This window comes from Jaculus jaculus, chromosome 2 (assembly GCF_020740685.1).
Source record: "Jaculus jaculus isolate mJacJac1 chromosome 2, mJacJac1.mat.Y.cur, whole genome shotgun sequence".
Taxonomy (NCBI): domain Eukaryota; kingdom Metazoa; phylum Chordata; class Mammalia; order Rodentia; family Dipodidae; genus Jaculus; species Jaculus jaculus.
In genome coordinates, this window is record NC_059103.1 from 77267289 (window position 1) to 77288750 (window position 21462).

The window sequence follows — 21462 nt, forward strand, 5'->3', positions numbered from 1 at the left end:
GTAGTTAACTCTTGAGTGTCTTGAATCATGTCTATCTGTCCTGCGATTAGATTATTCAGGAAATGTTTGTTGAAAGAAGGAAAGTTGCTTATGAGGGTGAGTATGAGATATCAGAGGTATTGAAGGAAGAAGATATGAGTTATAATTTTGAATAATGAATCAAGTTTTAAAAGGGCAGAGGGAGTGTGGCACAAGTCTATGCAGGGAGAGTGGTGGCAGTTAAGTTCAGGTAAAGGTGAAGAGTGTGTTGATGCCTATGGGAGGACCAAAGGCCCATATGCAGCAGTGAGAGAGAGAGAGAGAGAGAGAGAGAGAGAGAGAGAGAGAGAGAGAGACTGAGAGTGAGGGAGAGCACCCATGGCAGTTTAGTGTAACCTATGCCAAAAAAAGAAGAGTGGGTGGGCTATAGTCTTGTAGGCATTTTGACTTTTCAAAAAGGCCTTGCATAGCCATTGCTATTCTATGACAAAGAAGGAAATAGAATAGTATTTTCATTTTCAGAAATACCTCCCATCCTTCAGTGTCACAGGGGGAGAGATAAGGGACAGAAAGGATAAAGAGGTCACAGTTCTGAGCCTGCAATATCCCAGAATCAAGGCCAAAGAAGCTTCCAGGACTCTTGAAGGCTCGATGAAGTTGTGCACACTTTAGAATAAATCATTTAGTTTGAGCTGGAGGGACAGAGAGCAGAGAAAGCAAGCATAGGAGGGGAACTCTGAGGCTTCCTCCTATGCAGCACAATGAATGTGTTATCTTTAATAGGAAACTTGGCTGAAAGTGGGAATCATGGCTGAGACTCAGCCTTCCCTACATGGTTATTTTAGTGGTCTGGAGAAGTTTTGTTGACTCACCTTCAATTCATTTATCTGTCTTTTGAGGCTTCTCTGGTTTTCTTCAATTAAGTTAAGCCTACTGACAAAAGCTGAGTACTCTAAGAGATGATTCTGCTCAATTTCATTTATGTAATTTTTGGTTTTATGATGGTTTTCTTCCAGTTCAGGAATTCATTGGGGGAGGGGACGCATTGAGGTAGAGTCTTTCTGTAGTCCAGGCTGTCCTGGCATTCACTATGTAGTCTCAGCATGGCCTCAAACTCACCACAATTCTCCTACCTCTGCCTCCAAAGTGCTGGGATTAAAGGCGTGCACCACCACACCCAGTTTAAATTCAGCAACTCATTTAATCAGGGTTGCATAGCTTGTTGTGTTTTCATTTTTGGATCTAATTTCTGTTTTTTTTCTCTTTGATTTCATTGGAGGCTTCCATTGTGGGATTAAGTATTCTTGGTGGAAATCTCTGTTTTCTGGGTTTTGTTTGTTTGTTTGTTTGGTTGGTTGGTTTGGTTTGATTTTCTTTGTGGTCTACCCATGTTGGGGAAAAATTTTGTTTTATTGAGGAGGAAGTAAGTATTTGCCCTTATAGGATCTTCAGTGAGTTTTCTGTTTTAAATTTGAACCAGATTGGTGTATAATAGGGTTATAACCACAGATGTGCAGATTATGGAGACTGTGAGTGCATCAGTGGTACCTGGAGAAATGGGAGGTGGGGTACTGGGAGCTATGGCCTACTTACTCCACTTGCATGGACTCTTCAGCACACAAAGACCAGGGGTTGGGAAACCACAGGCGAGAGACCAGCTCCTGCCATGGCCTGTCTACCCTCTAGCACAGGGGAATAGGGATGTGGTTACCCAGGGGCTGGTCAATCGGGAAATCACAGCAAAAGGCCTGCTTCTGTTGCATACCTGCAGGGACCTGGCCACCCCAAGCTAGTAGCAGAGGTCCCGGGACCAGGGAACTGGGAGGTAGGGGATGAGCCAGGAGCTCTGGCCTAGTCACTCTGTGCTACACCCTCCAGAGTAGGGGAGCTGGAAGTTGGGGTCTCAGAAGGCATTCAATCAGGAAGGTGGAGCACAGGGCCTGCTTCTGCAGCATGGGTCCAGGCAGCCCCAAACCAGCAACAGGGGAACTGGGAACATAGAACTGAGATATGGGGAAGGAACTGGGAGCTCTGGTCTACTCACTCCCCCAAATTTTATTTACATGTATGTGTGTGTGGGGGGGATAAGAGGGTAGGAAGTCAGGCCTCTTACCACTGAGATCAAACACTAGATGCTTGAGTTACAATTATTTATGTTTTGCACCAGCCTCACACAAGTGGCTTTAAAAATTGAACCTGAGCTGGAAAGCTTTGCAAGCAAGTGCCTTTAACCACTAAGCCATTTTGTGGCCCGATTTTTATGTTTTTTTTTAAATTCAGCATAGATAACAAGTAATATAGTGTGTGTTATACTTTCAGGATTTTCTTTTTCACTTTTAGGATCAAGAATAATATCCTGGGCTGGAGAGATGGCTTAGCGGTTAAGCGCTCGCCTGTGAAGCCTAAGGACCCCGGTTCGAGGCTCGGTTCCCCAGGTCCAACGTTAGCCAGATGCACAAGGGGGCACACGCATCTGGAGTTCGTTTGCAGAGGCTGGAAGCCCTGGCGCGCCCATTCTCTCTCTCTCCCTCTGTCTTTCTCTCTGTCTCTGTCACTCTCAAATAAATAAATAAAATATTTAAAAAAAAGAATAATATCCTTAGAATATCATTAACTTTTTATTTTAGCACACATATCTGAACATTGTGAGGAGTCTCAAGAGTGAAGGGAAACTGAAAAATAGGTAAATAATGGAGGAAATAAACCCAGTATCTAAAGTATGAAAGTAGAATTGGATCTCACTATACTACATAAAAGATTACAGAGTTCATAACACAAAGAAGACCTGCTTCTTTCTGTTGACATGGCTGTGATGTGAAAGTGTAATTAGGTTCAAACAGGCTTGATGCCTGATTATAACAGGATACAAATGATACAAGCAAAATCCCTTTCTCATTACCAACACATAATTTTATTGACTTCATAGATAGCGTAATATTTCCTTATCAGAATTTCTCCAACCTATTACATCACAAATGCAATTATAAGTACATTATAAATTAACCTAAGCTGATAAAGGATCAAATGCAGCAAATTGCTTTGCAGTGAAGGATAGGTTTTGAAAGGAAATGGTGAAGTGGTAAATGGAATGTTACCCACTCTGTGGTTCAAAGATGGCCTGCATATGGCAACAAATTCTCTTGATACAAAGAACATCTTTAAAAAGTAGATTCTGGTTCAAGTATGCTAAATTTACCTTGGATAACAGGCAATCCTTTAAATTTTGCAATCTGGGGATTATTTCTGACAGCCTTTTCTACAGCATTTTCTTAGACTTAATTTGTTTTTAAAAATATTGGGTTGGATTAGTTCTCTTTAGACCTGTATACATGTTAAAGTCCATTACACTCATTCAAAAATGTATAGTCATTTAACTAGCATGCAAATCATATGCTCACAGTAGATATTCAAATATGTTGCTAAGCCAGATGGTCCTCTATGTGAGAAATCAATTCTATACATAGAATATCATAGCACACAAATAAAGGTTTTTAATTACAAGCAATTTCATTAATTGTTTTGTGATATTTATACCATGGGTCTTCCTTTAAAATTATTTGATTTTGTGCCAGGCATGCTGGGAAATGAATGTAATCTTAGACCTTGGGAAGCTGAGAATAGACCATCTCAGGTTCAAGATAAACCTGGGCTATCTAGCAAGTTCCAGTTCAGCCTGAGAAAAGAATAGTGAGTGTCTTTGTCTGAAAACACAACACAAAGCTTTAAAGTTGAATTTCCTAAATCAGTTATTTCCTTTCTCTTCTTCATTTGAATGTTTGTCTATACTGCTGTCGAAGAATAAAGGAAGGAATTTATTTTCATCCTTCATAAAACCTTTGTGTTCAATACATAATAGAGAATAATCTTTAAATTATATTAATAAATGTACTGAGATATCATGACAAAATTGACATGAAATTGAATATATGCTTCCAGAGCAAGCCCATTTTCATACAAACTTTGATGTTCCCATCAGATATGATGAATAGCTAGAACCTAATATAATTTTATTTTGCAGTGCTCAGGATCAAATCCATGGTATTATGAATGCTAGGCAAATAACTAACACTGAACTTCATCCCTTCCCCTTCATGCATTTTTTTTTTTTAGATATTTATAATCCTTTGGTTGAATAAGCAAGTCAATAGAATAGTGTTTATGTATGGATTGAGTGGCAAAGCCAGTGTATGTTCCTAGAGTGATGGGAACTGAAACACAAAGGCTGGAAACTGTGTCCAGGGTTAAAACCAAACAGGAACTGAAAATTCAGGAAACAGAAACTATAGGCTTTTAAAGAACAGAGAGAATTCCTGACAAAGAAAGGTTTTTCATGTAGGCAGCTGAAAGGACTGCTCAGTCTGCTTTTTTAAAAAAAATCTTCCATTCAAACAAAGGGTATTAAAATTTGCATAATGCAAAATTTATCCTTCAAACATTTAACTGTACATTAAATACATTCTCAATGTTCTGCAGACATTGTCACTGTCCATTTATAGAACATTTTCATTGTACCAAAGAGGAATTCATGAAACAATAATTCTTAATACTTCATTTCACTGACCCAGGGCTATGTATATTCTACTTTCTGTATTGAGTTTGACTATTTTACACAACTGAAATATGACTACCAGAATCATGTAATGTTTGTTCTTCAGTTTCTGGATTATTTCACTTAGCACAATGTTTTTATGATTCATCTCTATTGTAGTTTGTAAAAGAAATACATTCCTGAAGTCAAGTGTGGTGGGACACACCATTAATTCCAGCACTTAGGAGACAGAGGTAGGATGATCACCATGAGTTTGAGGCCAGCCTGGGACTACAAAGTGAATGCCATATTAGCTTGGGCTAGTGTGAGACCCTATTGAAAAGAAAAAAAAAGAAAAGAAAAAAAATTATTCCTTTTTAGCATGAATAGTATTTCTCTATGCAAGCACACATATACACACAGAGGCACACATACATTAGTTTTTTTAACCTGTTTCATCCGAGGGTCAACAGTTTTGGTATATTTTTCTTTGGGGCTATTGCAAATGATGCTGACATAAACATTCACATGTAAGTATGGGTTGAGTTCGTCTAATAAATTCTTTTAATTAAGTACTGAAAAGTATATAGAATATATGGCAACCCTATGTTTTATTTTTTGAGAAATTGACATACTTTCCTCTACAGAGTCTCCACCAGCTTACACTATAGGGCTTCGAATTTTACCACATTATTATCTATACTTATAATGTTCTGCTTTTTAATTGTAGTCAATATAATAAATTTGGCATGTTTTCCGGATTTTCAGTTTCTATTTGGTTTTGGCCATGGCCAACTGTGCAGTTCCTGGATTTTGCATTTAAGTTCCCTCCATACTTTCTAACACTATGAGAAAATACTTGAAAAAGTAGCTAATAAGAAACAAAGATTTGCTTGTCTCACTGTTTCAGAGGTTTTGGTGGATGATTTCTTAGTCCTGTGGCTCTGGGCCTGCACTGGCATAGTACATCATGGCATGAGTAAACACAGGAGCAAAGAGAAAAAGTCAGGGGCATAGTCCCAAGATTCCATGCAAGGTCCTGCTCCCATATGCTAGTAGGAACAGGCTCACAAGATGGAGTCACCATGGTCAGCAGAATGGTGACAGAAGCATAGGAAAATGGATTATCCACATTCTTCAAGAAACCACCCAGTCCTTATCCCCTCCTTGCCTAAAAATGCCCCAGGTCTTGGTTTCCTGTCCCCCTTAACTTGTAAGTTACATGGTCACTGTTCTGTTCTTACACCCTAGCTATTTTATTTTATTTTATTTTTAATTTAATTTATTTATTTATTTGACAGAGCAAGAGGGAGAGAGAATGGGCATGCCAGGGCCTCCAGCCACTGCAAACAAACTCCAGATGCATGCGCCCCCTTGTGCATCTGGCTAATGTGGGTCCTGGGGAATTGAACCTGGGTTCTTTGGCTTTGAAGGCAAATGCCACAACTGCTAAGCCATCCCTCCAGCCCACACTCTAGCTATTTTAAATGGTTAATGTAATGATCTCCCCTAAAGGAATTTTTCTATACAGCTAAATAAATGAGTTTCTTTTTCCTTCCTCACTGTTCTCTAACTGGAAAAGCCCTGTAAAGCCCACTTCCTAAAAACTCAGGTGGGCTGTGCTCTCTTGTGAGTCAGCCCTAGGAGCTTGTGCTTTTCCCAAATAAAAGCTTTCATCTTTACCTCTGAGTGCTTTGCATGCTTGGTCACTCTTAAACCTTACACCATAACCTAGCTTTCTCAAAATATACCCACTTCTTATGGTTCCTACCACTTGCAAGTAGAATCACAGCCACTGTATCAACCTTTTATCTCATAAGGCATTTCAGATCTAAACTATAACATGTGATATAGGGGGTTGATTTGCACTTCTCTAAAAATTAAGGATGGAAGGTATTTCTTGTGTTTATATAGATAATTTTCAGGTCTTTGTAGAAGCAGCTATTCAAATAATTTACCTATTGTTGAATTCAATTGTTGGTTGGTTTTGCTATAGAATTCTGAGAATATTTTATTAACTTCATATGGGAATCACTTATCAAATATATTATTTGTTAAGAAACTCTTCCTTTCTATGGATTAATTTTCAATTTAATTTTTTACTTTAACACAAATATTTTCAAGTGATGAAATTCAACAGAATTTCTTTTTGTTGTTTATGCATTTGGTGTAATAGCCAAGAAACCGTTAGCAGCTTAGCTTTCTTTTCTTTAGTAAGTGTGGTAATTTGAGTAGATGGCCCCCAATATGTTCAGATTTTTATTGTTTGTAGTTTGCATCTGTAGCCACCTGGCTGGAGGCAGTGTCACTGGGTGGAACTTAAGGTGTGGTGGTGGGTTTCAGATTTCAATCTAAAGATATGCAACATGTGCCTAGCTGGAGTTCCTGAAGTGTGCTATGCTGTGTGGCTTTTGGCTTTTGGTTTTTGGTTTCTGCTTCTCTCTGTCTTCTTGGGCCTGTGAAAGCAGGGCAGCTTTTTCCGCCATTATGAGATTTCCCCTGGATCTGTAAGCTTCAATAAATTCCTTCCTCCATAACTGTGCCTGGTCTGGAAGTTCATCTTAGCAAATCTGAAGCTGTCTGCTACAGAACTTGGTACCAAGGAGTGGGCTGAGATGAACCTGACCATGTGGATGTTGATCTTTTGGAACCTTTAATTTGGAGGAATAGGCATGGATTTGGTGCTTGCAACTGAAGATGCCTTCTGGAGTGGTAAGCCAAGTTTTATAGAATACTCTGATGATTGTTTGGAAATTCTAAGCACAGACAGCATTGAACTTTGAAGAATGGCTTATGAGCTTTCTAAAGGGAAGGAAAGACTGCAGATGACTTTGTTGGAACTGGGCTGACTGCGTTCTGCTGCCCAGGTGCAGAGAGTTTGATCAAGGTTAAATTTGTTATGGACTGATATGCTTGGCTAGAGATTTAAGATTTTAGGCTAGAAAAGCTCAATCAAGTTAAAATTACAGGCACTGAGACTGGTTTAAGTTACTGAACCTACTATTGTCAAACATATTAGTAATCTTAAGGAAGATGGTCCAATTGCTCTACATTAAAACAATGAAAACTATGCCTGAGGAAAGACTATCATAGAAATGCAAACTCTTTTGGAAAGATTTGACTGGAGAAGGAACCTGCTTTTCAAGGTTAGGATTTATTTTGCCCCTGAATTAAGAATATGGTTGTGTCCTGTATACCTGGTATTGGATTCAGAAGCATGGCAGGTGTGAGGAGTGGTCATGAATTGCACATGGTTCCAGGAGCTGCTGCTGAAATGTAGCATGAGGCAGGGCATGATGCCCTGATAGGCTGAAAGAGCTTTTGGAGGATGGATTATAGTTTGCATGAAAACCTCAAGATGTTTTGGATATACCGGGACTATGCAAGGGCTACCATAGAGCACCTGATATGGAAGTGTTCCCTGGCTACTCTGCCCAGCTGGAGGGGTGGAATTGGAAAATCTGGAGACTGTCAGTCTTTGGTTGTATTGGACTTGAACTGCAGAAGTTCGATGTTTGTTTGATGATGGTTAAGTTTTCATTGTTTTAGTCTCTCCTTGCTATGCATTATACCAGTTGAAATAGTTTACTCTGCACCTTTAAATGTTGGAAGTATTTAACTTGTTTGATTTTACAGGACTTACTATCTTAAAACGGTCAAGATTGTGAGGTCCATTGAAATTGAACTGAGTACAGTTTACAATGTGTGATGGTTATAAATGTACTGGAGGCCAGGGGTGGAATGTGATAGTTTGAATAGATGGCCCCCAGGATATTCAGATTTTTTTTGTTTGTAGTTTGCATCTGTAGCCACCTGGCTGGAAGCAGTGTCACTGGGTGGATCTTAAGGTGTGGTGGTGGGTTTCAGATTTCAATCTAAAGATATGCAAAGTGTGCCTACTTGGAGCTCCTGAAGTGTGCTGTGCTGTGGGGCTTTTGGCTTTTGGCTTGTGCTTCTCTCTGTCTTCTTGGGCCTATGAAGTCAGGCCAGCTTCCTCTGCCATTATGGAGCTTCCCCTGGATCTGTAAGCTTCAATAAATCCCTTCCTCCATAACTGTGCCTGGTCTGGAAGTTCATCTCAGTGAACCTGAAGCTGTCTGATACAGTAAGTAATCAAGGTTTATTTCTGTCAGTAAAAAAGCTAAAGTGGAAACAAAATAGATGCTCCAGAGCAGAAGGTGGACTGAAATAAATGGCAATGGCAGGCCTCTAGAACCTGGACTTAAAAGCTTGGTCTACCTTTTGCCTCTTCTTGCCTACTCCTGGTCAAATGGGAATTTTGGAGTTCCTCACCAATACACCAATATATGACAATGCTCCAGTAAATTTGGGGTGTACCCAGATTCTTGTATTATGAATTTAAAGAATTGAAATCCACAGACCAGGGGATAAAGTTAAGAGAGACTTTATTAGGTTAAGAGAAGCAAGAGGGAAATTACAGGGAGCTTCCACCATGTGGAAGGTGGGAGGGGGTAAAGCATGCCTTTTTAAAAACAAGAGAAAATAAGTAAATATGGAAAAATCCCCAATTTGTTTTTCTTAATATGATTTATGCTTATTTTCATTTTTTACTTTAGTAAATAAAGCAAAATATAATGATGAAAACTAATAGATTATTATATTTTATGTACAGTTACTGATAAATTATTTAAATGCTAATAAAGAGGTACCAATATTTTCAATATATTATATCATATATAAAAAGATAATGTGTCTTTGTCCATTGGAAGCTTGAAATAAACATTTTCATGACATTAACAAAATGCTATAATGTCTGGTTTGAAAAACATACTGACTGCTGATAAAGAATATTAGCGAATGTGTTTCTTCTCATATCTAAATGTAATATACAGGTTAATTGTGCATCACATATACAAAGTATTTAGATAGGAAAGTTTCTTTATCTTTATTGCTATTGATCTAAATTCACATGAAGATAAAAGACATTAATTTGCTGGCAAAGATGTGTCAGAAATGATTTATAGATTTTTGTGGAGTGTCAGGAAATGCCTCACTATCTTTTAGCTTTTATGAGTATTAACAATGGATTATGAAGGCACCAGTATACAAAACAATCATTCCATAGAAGAAAGATAATGGCATAAAACCAGTGTATCTTGTTCTTAAATAATCATAGAAATTTATCATGGACATTAGCCAGCAACAACATGATCTAACTGAACCTGTCTTCTAAGAACATAAAAATCTCCCTTGTGATGTAAACATACTCTAAATTCCTGAAACAAGTATTTAAAATAAGCTGGGCTCATTCTCAAAACAAATGGCATCTCTTATAGATGAATGACCTCTGTATTTGCATACCCCAAGTTGCCTGCTTAGAAAGTCATGTGGAAAGTGTGACACTATCTCTGTTTACCAGAATTTGTATTAAGAAGGTTAGATTACCCCAATAGAAAAGTAAATAACTGAATAAAAGATGATGTGTGGAGAGAATACAGATTCATATACTGTCACCAAAAATCAGACCACCTGACAAAGATTAATGTTTTATTTTGAAAGAAAATTTTGGTTGCTGATATGGGTAATAATAATAAATTAAATATTCATTATCTGATGTAGCAATTGATGGCTGGTGAGGAGGTTGAAGATCTGAGTTGGATGGCAGGGTAAGTTAATCATCATAGCTAGAGAGATAAACTGGAGTAATTTAATAGAAGCAGATTAAACCTAATATTTGGATCCTTTGTTGTTTCTTTCTTTATTTATTTATTTTTCTGGCAGTTATGATGTATCTTTTTTTTAAATTTAATTTTTATTAACATTTTCCATGATTATAAAAAAAGTCCCATGGTAATACCCTCCCCCCCACACACTTTCCCCTTTGACATTCCATTCTCCATCATATTGTTGTTTCTTTTTTAATATTAAATAACCATAATAGAAGAAGACACTATTTCTTTCAACGCATCATTTATCCAAAAGTGTTTCCTTTACATTCCATCAATAAATACAAATCCACAAGTACCAGCTTCTTTTTATACATCTGGAAATTCATTAAATTAATAAATAGTTTAACTTAAAGAGCAACAACTACCAGGCATATTTCTCTTACCAGGTTTTTATTAAAATAATATTTCCTAGGCACCTTATTGCAATTGTACTCATTATATTATTCAAAATGAAGTCTGTTCTCTGTCATGGTTTGAATTGTGGCATTGTAGAGTAGGAGAAAGGTGATGTATGGAAATGGTGACTATTTATAACTGGTGAGCTGAGAAATAAAGAGATTGTTTTTCAGAACTCAAAGCATATCATTTCTTAACTGGAACTGATTTTTTATATTTTGAAGTTGTTTACGTAGTCTGATGTATCATCAAAAGTTAAGTTACTATAGTACTTCTGAAATTCCTGCTTTAGATTTAAAGTAAATTAGATTTGGGTACTAAATAAATAAAAAGCAATGACTGAAAATTAATAAAACAATAGCTTATATAATAACTAGAATTTTACAACTCATCTTATTTAAGAACAGCAGTGAAATTTCACCCATAAAGTATCTTTAAAATTCATGACACAAACATAAGAAAAATACTATATGCTCCATCAAAAAGAGTTCAGTACAGGTCAGCACACCACTACACATGTTGTTCCATTTTCTGATGTGTGTCATCTATAGACCTGAAAAATAGAACTAGTTAGTATCAATGGTGCATGTGCTCCAAGCAATAATGTGACTGTCTAAGGAGCTAAACCAAGGATTTATCAAAATGGTAGAACAAATTACTTCAGCATTGCCATTATCTGAGCAAGCAGGAGGGGTTAGTCTGCTGCACTGATGACTAATATTCACTTGTGCAGGCATCAAAGGACTGCACAGTGCTGTCAAAGGCCCTCTGGGTTCAAAGGCATATTTGTTCTGAAGGAGTTGCTTTTATTTGGCTGAGGGTAGAGGGTTTGATTGTTGGCAAGGTTGAGGTCACAGGGTAAGACTAGGTATTTGGATGGAATGCACATCTTGATTTCATTATTGAGGAGATTAAAACAAAAACAAAGAAAAGCACTGAAAAGTCATGAAAATAGAGGAAGACAGGCTGACTAGACAGACTTCAGCACATGCTACCACCATGTTGACCTTATCTACTCATATGTAGCACAGAATTCTCCAGGCTCTTTCAGCAACTGTAGTCAAGTATGCTTTATTGAATACAGCCTTTTCCTCCTTACTCTCTGGTGGAATAGCTGATGGGTCAGTGTGTAATTTTCTTTCTTTCCTGAGTATTGGGAACTCATCCAAATTTGTTTGTCAGCCACCAGGTTGTGTCCTTTCATCTAATGATGTGGTGGTCACAGCTGATTATCACGGCACATGTGAAATCTCTGATAACCAGGAAAAATCAGTGCCTTGGGAAACCAGTGGAATTTGCAAAGGCATTTGCTATTGACCTGAGGTTGATTTATATTTCAGTGTTTTAGAAGGATAGACAGTCATTAACAAAATAGAATATTTGGCAATGTAATGCTGTTTTTGTAAAATTCTTTGTACTTCGTGAAGTACATTTAAAAGTGGTTTTAAAAGTAGATATTTCACTATTAGCAGTTTTGATACTGTAGTGAATTGCATAAAAATATCCTTCATAAAAGAAATGTTCATATCTACCAGACAGATATACTACTTAAAAGAAAACTACTTCTTCTGAAAGTTCAGTTAGCAATCAAGGGCATAAAACACATTATAAACCTGATTCAAATGTTAATATTTTATTGTTGTAGGACTTCAAAAAGACAAACTGTTTTGGAAATTTTAATTTTTATATTTAAGATTCAGATACACCATAAATTTCCTTAATAAATCAAATATGGATGCTATTTTTCCTTGAATGTATAATTTCACATAAAATAAACACTACTAAAAGCACAGTACCTCAAAGTAAAATGCATCTGCTATCAATTATTTATTTATTTATTTATTTATTTATTTATGAGAGCACAAGAGAGAAAGGGGCACAGAGAAAGAGAGAGAGAGAGAGGGAGGGAAAGAGAGAGAGGGAATGGGTGTGCCAGGGCTTCCAGCCACTGCAAACGAACTCCAGATGCATGTGCCATCTTGTGCATCTGGCTTATGTGGGTCCTGGGGAGTGAAAACGAGGTCCATTGGCTTTGCAGAAAAATGCCTTAACAGCTAATCTGTCTCTCCAGCCCCAATAATTTATCTTTATTCCACAACTTTTTAATGTTTTCTGCATTAGGTTTGTTCAGAGATACAGACCTAATTGTCTGTATTTATACATACAAATACATACCCACAAAAGGAAAGTTTATTGTAACATTGGCTTATGTGGCTGTGGACAGGAGAAACCCCAGTCTGCCCCTGCAGGTTGAAGTCCTCAGAGAGCTGACAGGAAGTTTCTGAAGTGTGAAATACAGAGAACCATGGTGTGACTGTCAATCCAAGTCTGAAGAATTGAGACTCAAGAGCATAGATGGCAAGACAGTATTGTGGAGATTTATGTTTGTTTTCACTAAACTAAGTCCAAAATGAACTGGTACCATAGTAACCTTTATTCTTAAAGATAGCCTAAAACATATAACCCTCAACAGGAGTAAGGGGGAACACCTGAAAAGAAAGGTCCTGGAAAGGGTGAGGTGAAGCCTAACCTTAGAAAGTCTTTTTTTTGTCTCTGGCCTGTAATTCCCAGTATCAGAAATCAGTCACAACCCACAATGAGCTGTTGATCAGAGACCTATACAGTCCCCAAAACAAGACAGGCTTCTGTCAAAGTACTTGATTATCCACCTGAGACAAAAGGCAAGACCCTCTTGCTGAAGACAACATATGTTGCCAATACAGAGCATCAAGAGACCTGGATAGAATCTAGAAGAGAGCCAGTCCAGAGACTGTTAGCCCATCTAGTGCTAGAAATTGCTATATGAGCTATTGGGGTGGGGGGAAGGCCATCAATAGTCTGAGCAACAGAGGTCTAAGCTACTCAGAAGCAAACACCCTGACAGGTTGTGTACACCAGTGCAATAGTGGCACACAGCCTTGGTGGGTAACCATTAGCTATCTGATTGGCTGAGAGATTTTTCTCAGTGTCAAGGAATCCATATCTGGATTTGGAAAACAGGTCAGAATCCTATGGAGACAAAAATTGTGCTCTCCAGTGTCAAGTTCACACTAGTTTATGGCTAAAAGAGAGGCTACATACATCAAATTCTCCCTAAACTACTAATCCTACTTAAACTATACTAACTTCACTCTCCTTTGGAGAATTTGCTTTTCTTTTTTAGGATTTAGTGAGATCTGAGGAGATAAACTACCTCTTGCACTTCAGCCAAGGCCCAGGTGAAACCACAGAGGAATCGTGGAGAGAGCAAAAGTACTGCTTCCACAGTGAACTTGACAATCAGTGCCAGGGAGAAGGAGACTGACCTTGAGAATACTTACCAAAACAAACATCCAGAGGCTCCCAAGAGCTCAGCACTGAAGTAGACTTAAAATAAAACACAGCTCAGGGAATTTTTCAGAAGAGGGGGTGGAAGGAATGTAAGAGGCACAGGCTGAGACATAATGCACCAAGGCATTGCCTCCCCACAAAATATGACTGCTGGTCCCACAACATCTGACCCACAATCCTATGGAGAATACCTGCAACCCCAGAGGAAGGCTCCCTAGTGGAATGGGGGCAGGGATGTGGGACAGGAGAGTACCAATATAATGTATCCGTGTAAAATATGTTCTTAATAAAAAAAATGGCAAGAGGGAAAGAATGTAAGAGTAGGGAATTATCAAAATAGGTATGTATAAAAAATGTCTGTAAAAAGTTTTTTTAAGCATATTATAGAAAGCAAACTCAATATTCTTTCAACTTTTTGTTTGATTCTGGCCTTATCCCCCTGGTAAAGTCTGTCTGCTTTAGTGGATCTATCAGCTTGGGAAACACCCTTTCAGACACATCCAGAAATTATGCTTAATCAAATATCAGCATTTTATGGCCTTCTTGGGCTGAAATATAAAATTAATCATAATATTCAATAAGGCATCATTGTAGATGTTGGAATTTGTAGCCAGAAACATAGAAGGAAACATAAACAAAACCCTTCTGTACAACAGTAAGAAAGGAAAGAACAATTGCCAATGAGTTAGACGCCAATAAATAGCAAGAAAAATGAAAGAGGCAAATGGTAAGTCTGTGTAGTACTTTTTAATGGGATGTACAGGAAGTTGGCCCTAAAAATTAAAAAACGATGCTTGAGTACCTGAAGAAAGCATGGGGTTTCTAGGCAACTATAATTTCAGACAGAAAGTCACTCCAAGGACAAATGGCCTGAGGCAGGGCTACACCTGGCATTAGCAAGGCACACTGAGAAAGGAGCAAGCAAAGAATCAGGGGCAGATGAGATCAGAGAAGTGAGGGGCTGGCAATGGCAGACCTTGTGTTTCACTGGGAGTAGTAGAAGGATTTTGATCTAAGGAGTGATTTATATGACCTTCACTTTAATAGGGTTGTTCTGCATGTTTTGTTTAGTGACCTGTTTGTGAGTCCCCTCTCAGATAAGCATCCTGTATGATTGCTACACTAACTCTCTTCTCTGATTTTTCTACACAATGAAGTTTTCTTTTAAACTAAAAAAATCCTGCCTAATACACTAAAAAGACCTAGCTAGTTAAATTCTTGAAATAAATAATGGTATTTTAAGTGATAAGATTTTGGCTGGGGCAATAACTCAATAAAGTGCTTGCCATATAACATGAGGACCCGACTCTGTTTGTAGTGGTGCATACTTGTACTTGGAGCAGAGATAGCTGGCTTCCACGGACTTTAGAGCTAGGAAGTATGGCTGAATAGAGGAGTACAGGGTTCAGTGAGAGATGCTGTGTTAAAAAAATAAGGTGGAGAGCAATTAAGAGAAACACCTCTGCCTTCCTCAAACATGCATAAACACATGCACCCACACATATGTATGTGCACCTGCACACTAAAGTTCACTCACACAAATACAAACACACATATATGCACACATAATACCCATACACACATACAAAATTTTATAATGGAAAAACAAGGATAAAATTTACATCTACAGAACTTAAAGAAAATCCTGAACAAAGGGCAGACAATGTATAGCATGACCAAACTTGGATCATCTCCAGCCAAACTTCAGAACTACCATTTGTTCATGTTTTTTTTTTCTTCTTTGCTGTATTATAAACAGGAAACATGCATATTTATTTATTATTTTGATTAAATGCATGGAGTATCAATATGTGCCAGTCATAAAGAGAGTTACTAGTGCTATAGAGATGGATAGCAAACAGCCTTTTCTTCAAAATTCTTACAATGTTATGAGCAAAAGAAACTGTATGGATTATTGAGAGAAAATGTCCAAAAATATTATGAACAAGCAGGAGTCACTACTATATGGAAGTAAGTAGCCTGACAAGATGTGCACACCTGTGCAATAGTGGCACCCAGCCTAGATGAGTAATCAATGCTCTCTGATTGGCTAAGAGATCTGCTCAGTGGAAAGAAGCCCATAGCTGGAACTGGGAATCAAAACAGAATCCCGTAAAGATCAGGATCATAGACTCCCATGAGAAATTCCTACTGTCTTTGGCCAAAAGAGAAGCTACACTCATCAAAATCTTGCTAACTTAACTATGCCTATCCCTTTAACCTGTGCTGTTTTGACTCTTAATTGGAGAATCTGTTTTTCTTTAACAGAAGGCAGCAAAATCCGAGGACAGCCAAATGCCATCAGCAAGAAAAGATAGCTGACTCCCTATCCAGAGATGTCACTCTCACATGTCAGCTAGATCCAAGGTGTAAGCACTGAGGAATTAACGGATGAGCAACAGCGCTGCTTCCACAGAGGGTCTGACAACGTGCACCAGGGTGATAGAGATAGACACTGAGGATACTCAAAATACACAAAAGCAGAAGTCTAGAAGCTGCTGAGACCCCAACACCAAAGGAACCTTAAAACACACCCACCATGGCTCAGGGAAGTTTGCAGAAGAGCAGGCAGAAAGTTTGTGAGAGCCACAGGGTGGGAGGGAATATCCAGGGGCATTGCCCCATCCCAACAACCAGTGACAGCTGCTCTCACAACTCATAACTCACAACTCCATGGTGAATACCAGAAATCCCTCTGAGGAGGGCCCTCAGTAGAATGGGGGCAGGGAAGAGGGAAATGATGGTACCAATACATGATATGTCCATACAAAGTTTCTATTTAATAAAAAAACAAAACAAACAACAACAACAACATACTTTCTTATCATTTCCAGAATCATTAAATGCTATGAGATCTTAAAAATAAAAGACATACATATAGCTCATTTCAAAAGCACAATGCCATAAATTACTTTTATAAAGGCTTTAAACAATATAAGTTATTTCAAAATGTCTGATCTTCTTATACTCAAATTTCATTTTTTTCTATCTGTGATGTTATTACTATGACTTAAATTTTTTTTGTTATTTTTATTGATTTATTTGAGAGTGACATACATGTTTTTATGTAGGTAAGTAGAGAATCAAACCTTGGCCATCAAGCTTTGCAAGCAAACATCTTTAATTAACATTTTTCTCGATTTTCCTGAATATAATCTTTTCTTACTCTAATGAATAAATGGGAAAAAAGAAGGTGATTTTTTTTGTAAAAGAAATACTTCATAGTTTTTAATCCATACAGATAATTTATAAGGCAAATTTTGTAAACTAGATAAATAAAATGTTCATTGATTTAATGTAACCAATAACAGAAAATCAAGTTCATTTTGCTTGGAAGAGATGTGAGGAAGACAATATTATTGAATCTGCATGAATTTTAGTGAAATATAAATCAAGATAATGTGTTGTTTAGAAAAATAGAAAGGATTATTATAAAAATTGTCAGTTTATTTGATTTTCAAACAGAAAAGAATTAAACGGAAATGAAAAACATATGGATAATATGAAATTTATATTACTAGATATAACATTTTTATTTTCATATTTCCATAATTAGGTCATCATAAATGATTCCATATACGTATACTAAGTACATTAATTTAATTACATATATTCAGTAGTTCCAACAGCTGTATTTATGAATTAAAATTTAAGAAAGAAAAAGGATCAATATAATTGTAAGATACACTAACAGAAAAGTGTATCACTGTATAACTAGATCTTGTCTTTTAAGTTCTGTCATGGACGTTATGTTTGACAATCCCCAATATTGATTATGAATGTTGTTTAACTTAATGTGTATCAAGATTTTTACAAAGGAAAACACCCTGAGCATCCGGTAGTTTTCATAAGGGTTGGCTCTGATTGCTAAATTCTGTGACAGAATCTGAAACAGAAGTGACATTCCTCTTTCTGGTGGTGTCTTTCAAATAGAAGGCATGCAAATCATGGTATTCTTCACATTGGTGGATAAGTTGTGGCAAGAGACTGGAATGCTGAAGTAAGCACAGAGCAGAAGTCAAGTGAATAAATCCTGGAAACAAGGAAGTTTAGCGGGGGGGTTGGGGGGTAGGACCAGAGCACGAGAGCTATAGCATGTGGTCCATCAAAGAAGCACGCGCCAAGGCGACATTCTAACCTGTCCCTGCAAATACCATACCAGATCCTAAAGAAGCCGCACTGGAAGAGTTAGGAAGTCACTCCTCACTGCAGGAAAAACTAAAGCATCTTCAAAGAGATACTCCACTCCTCAAACTATGCATTTATTTCATTCACTCACTCCTCAGATGCACTGTGCTTCTGCAAAATAACAGGTTCATGTATTTAACTATCCATTCTGCCAAAGTGCGCATACAGATAGCTTCATCTCACACATCTCCCGGAGCTGCTGCATGCTCTAACCTAAAAGAGATCTGTGCCCTGAATGGAATGAAGGCTTCTCGTGTCTTTTTCTTTTTAAACTGCATATTTAGACTAATGCCTGACTTACTCCCTGTGCTACCCACACTTATCTCATAGAGCACTAAAGATTCAAAAGCCCTTCAGTATTCATTTCCTCTTAATCCTTAGGAAACTAGAAAACCACACCTGCAGGCATTGGGTTTTGAGCCTGAGACTAGTGGTTTCTTCAGAATGAACATTTGGTTGCTCATAATATTATGTAAGTAGACTTGTAAAACTACTTTCAAATAACTCTTAAAAAGTGGGATTAAATGATAAATATTATCAGTTAACAGCTCTAAGAATGGATCCAAGTTTCCTCCTGAGGTTTTGTTTACTTTTTAATTCCTACATTTGCTTAATTTTACCCTCACTTAGCCTAGCCAAGTTTTCCAGGGGACTATGGATTCTGAATGTCAACCCTGTACCTGTGGATTTATTAGCCTCTTTGAACTTTAGTTTTCTACATATGAAATAAAGGTGGCCTTCCTTACACCTTGCTTCTGCAGAGATTCAAGCAGTAACACTCACTAGCTTCTTTTCTACATCAGAGCTTCCTTTTTATTAACACCAAACTCTTCTTTTTTTTAAAATATTGTTTTGTTCATTTTTATTTACTTATTTGAGAGTGACAGAGAGAGAGAGGGAGAGAGAGACAGATAGAGAGAGAATGGGCATGCCAGGGCTTCCAGCCACTGCAAACGAACTCCAGACACATGTGCCCCCTGGTGCATCTGGCAAACATGGGTCCTGGGGAATCGAGCCTCGAACCGGGGTCCTTAGGCTTCACAGGCAAGCGTTTAACTGCTAAGCCATCTCTCCAGCCCTCTTAATTCTTAATAATTCATTCTAATACTTTCCATGAGTCTACTGTATGAGAAAAAGGCAAAATATCTCCTAGAAGGAATTATTTTCCTTGAGAATATACACACTCTTTAGAAATAAAAATATAGAAATATGTATTTATGATAAAATCATTATTAACATTTATCTATATTCCACTGAAGAAAAAGGTGAGTAAAATACAAATAGTTGGGGGCTAGCCATCAAAATTTCTCTAAATTAACTATGCTTATCTCTTCCTTTAATCCATGCTGCTTTCACTCTTGGTTGGAGTTTAACTGGTTTACCTTTTTTTTTTTTTTTTTTTATAATAGTCAGTGAAAACCCAAAAAGCAAGATCCATCAGTAAACCCAGGAGTACCACGATCCCATCAATATAGCAAGGAAAGATTGCAAACAACCTAGCATTAACCATATCTGCCATGAACCAGGAAACATTGCAGAGAAAGTGGTGATCTAAACATGAGTGCTCCTGTTGCTGCTATCCAGATAATCTGCTTCTTGGAGATAGTGGTAGACACTGAAGACACTTACAATGCATCCAAGCAGAAATCCAAATGTTGCAGAGAATTCAACACTGAAGTAGACATAACACACCCACCAAGTCTCAAGGAACATTGTGGAAGAGGGGATGGAAAGATTGTAAGAGCCACAGGGTCAAAGGAGTGTCCTGAGGGATGGTCCAGCCTTGCACAGAGACTGACTGGTATATTTATAATCCCATGGTGAATACCAGTAACTTTATTGAGGAGGGCCCTCAGTGCAATGGGGCAGGGGAGAGGTATTATAAGAGAATAATATGAGGGGAATGAGACCTACACAGGATTTGTCCATATAGGAAAGCTCCTAGCTAATAAAAAAGTAAAACTTAAAAAAAAAAAAAAAAAAAAAAACTTACAGGGCTGGGGGATTTCTCAGTGGTTAAGACACTTGCATGCAAAGCCTAACAGCCAGGATTCTATTCTGCAACGCTCATGTAAAGCCAGATGCACAAAGTGGTACATACATCTGGAGTTCATTTGCAGTGGCCAGAGGCCCTGACGTGTCCATACTACCTCTCTCTCTCTCTTTCTGAATTTCTATGCTTATAAATAATAAATAAAATACTTTAAAAATCTTACTGAAAATAGGTAAATTTTAAGAGAGTTTTTGGCCCTAACAGGGGTGAGGAGTAAGAATAATTCTTCTTTACATCCATTCTGAGCTCTCAAATTAATGTTCATGAGCCTTAAACATTTTTGCTTTTAATAAATGTGCATGTGTCTTGATTAGACCATGAAAAGATTAAATGATATCATTTATATATTGCAAAAAATCTGCAAAGCCACTCAAAATTCCACTTGTATTTCAGTGATAAAATTTATTCTAGCATGATTCAGCGGTACTCATTTATTGTAATGGCCCAAAATTCTGTTCATGTTTTTAACATGAACACCTCTTTAAGCTTTTATATATTGAAATATATTTTAATATTTTACCTTTAATTATGATGGAAGGTCAAGCCAATGCATATTAATTCCAAAATCTTTGTAAATGCAGCTGCTTACTTTTGTGCAGTTTATAGCCTTTTAAGCTTACTCAGAGAAGCTTTGAAATGCGTAATTATGCAGGCTTAAACTACTTGTAATAATCATGTTTCTATCTTGCATTTTAGATACGAATGTAGTAGAATCAAACTACATCACTAATATTGTTTGGAATGAATTTAAAAATTTATATTACTAGTTTCCTTTTATTTTAATATTGTCACTATGCTGATGACACAAAGGAATTTTTTTTTTTTTTTTCCTGAAGACCAGTCTTTAAATTCAACAGCTAGTAGTACTTAAAGGCTATTGTAGGTTGGGCAGGGTTGGTTATGGAGAGAATATAGGATGAGACACAAACTCTAGCAGAGAGAGAAAGACCTTTTGTGCATCACAAATAAAACCAAGTGTGTTCTCATTTCTACCTCAAGACTAAACCTCGGTTGAATAAATAATAAGGGACTGTAATGGTATGGAATTTAGTGCTGTTCTTTGGCAAATTTTACTGGAGATAAACATATTTATGTATTTGCATAATTAAAATCTTTTCTATAAGCACTGTGTTAGTACAGGGTAAAACAGCTGTTACATAAGATAGGGAGGTTTTAAAAAATATACTGAGATATGAGGAAGGAATTATTTTTCTTCCTTGGCTTCAAATAGAATCAGGACACTTTATCTCTGAGAAGCTGGTATTTAATCAAAGAGTTATGTATATAAAGGTTATGTA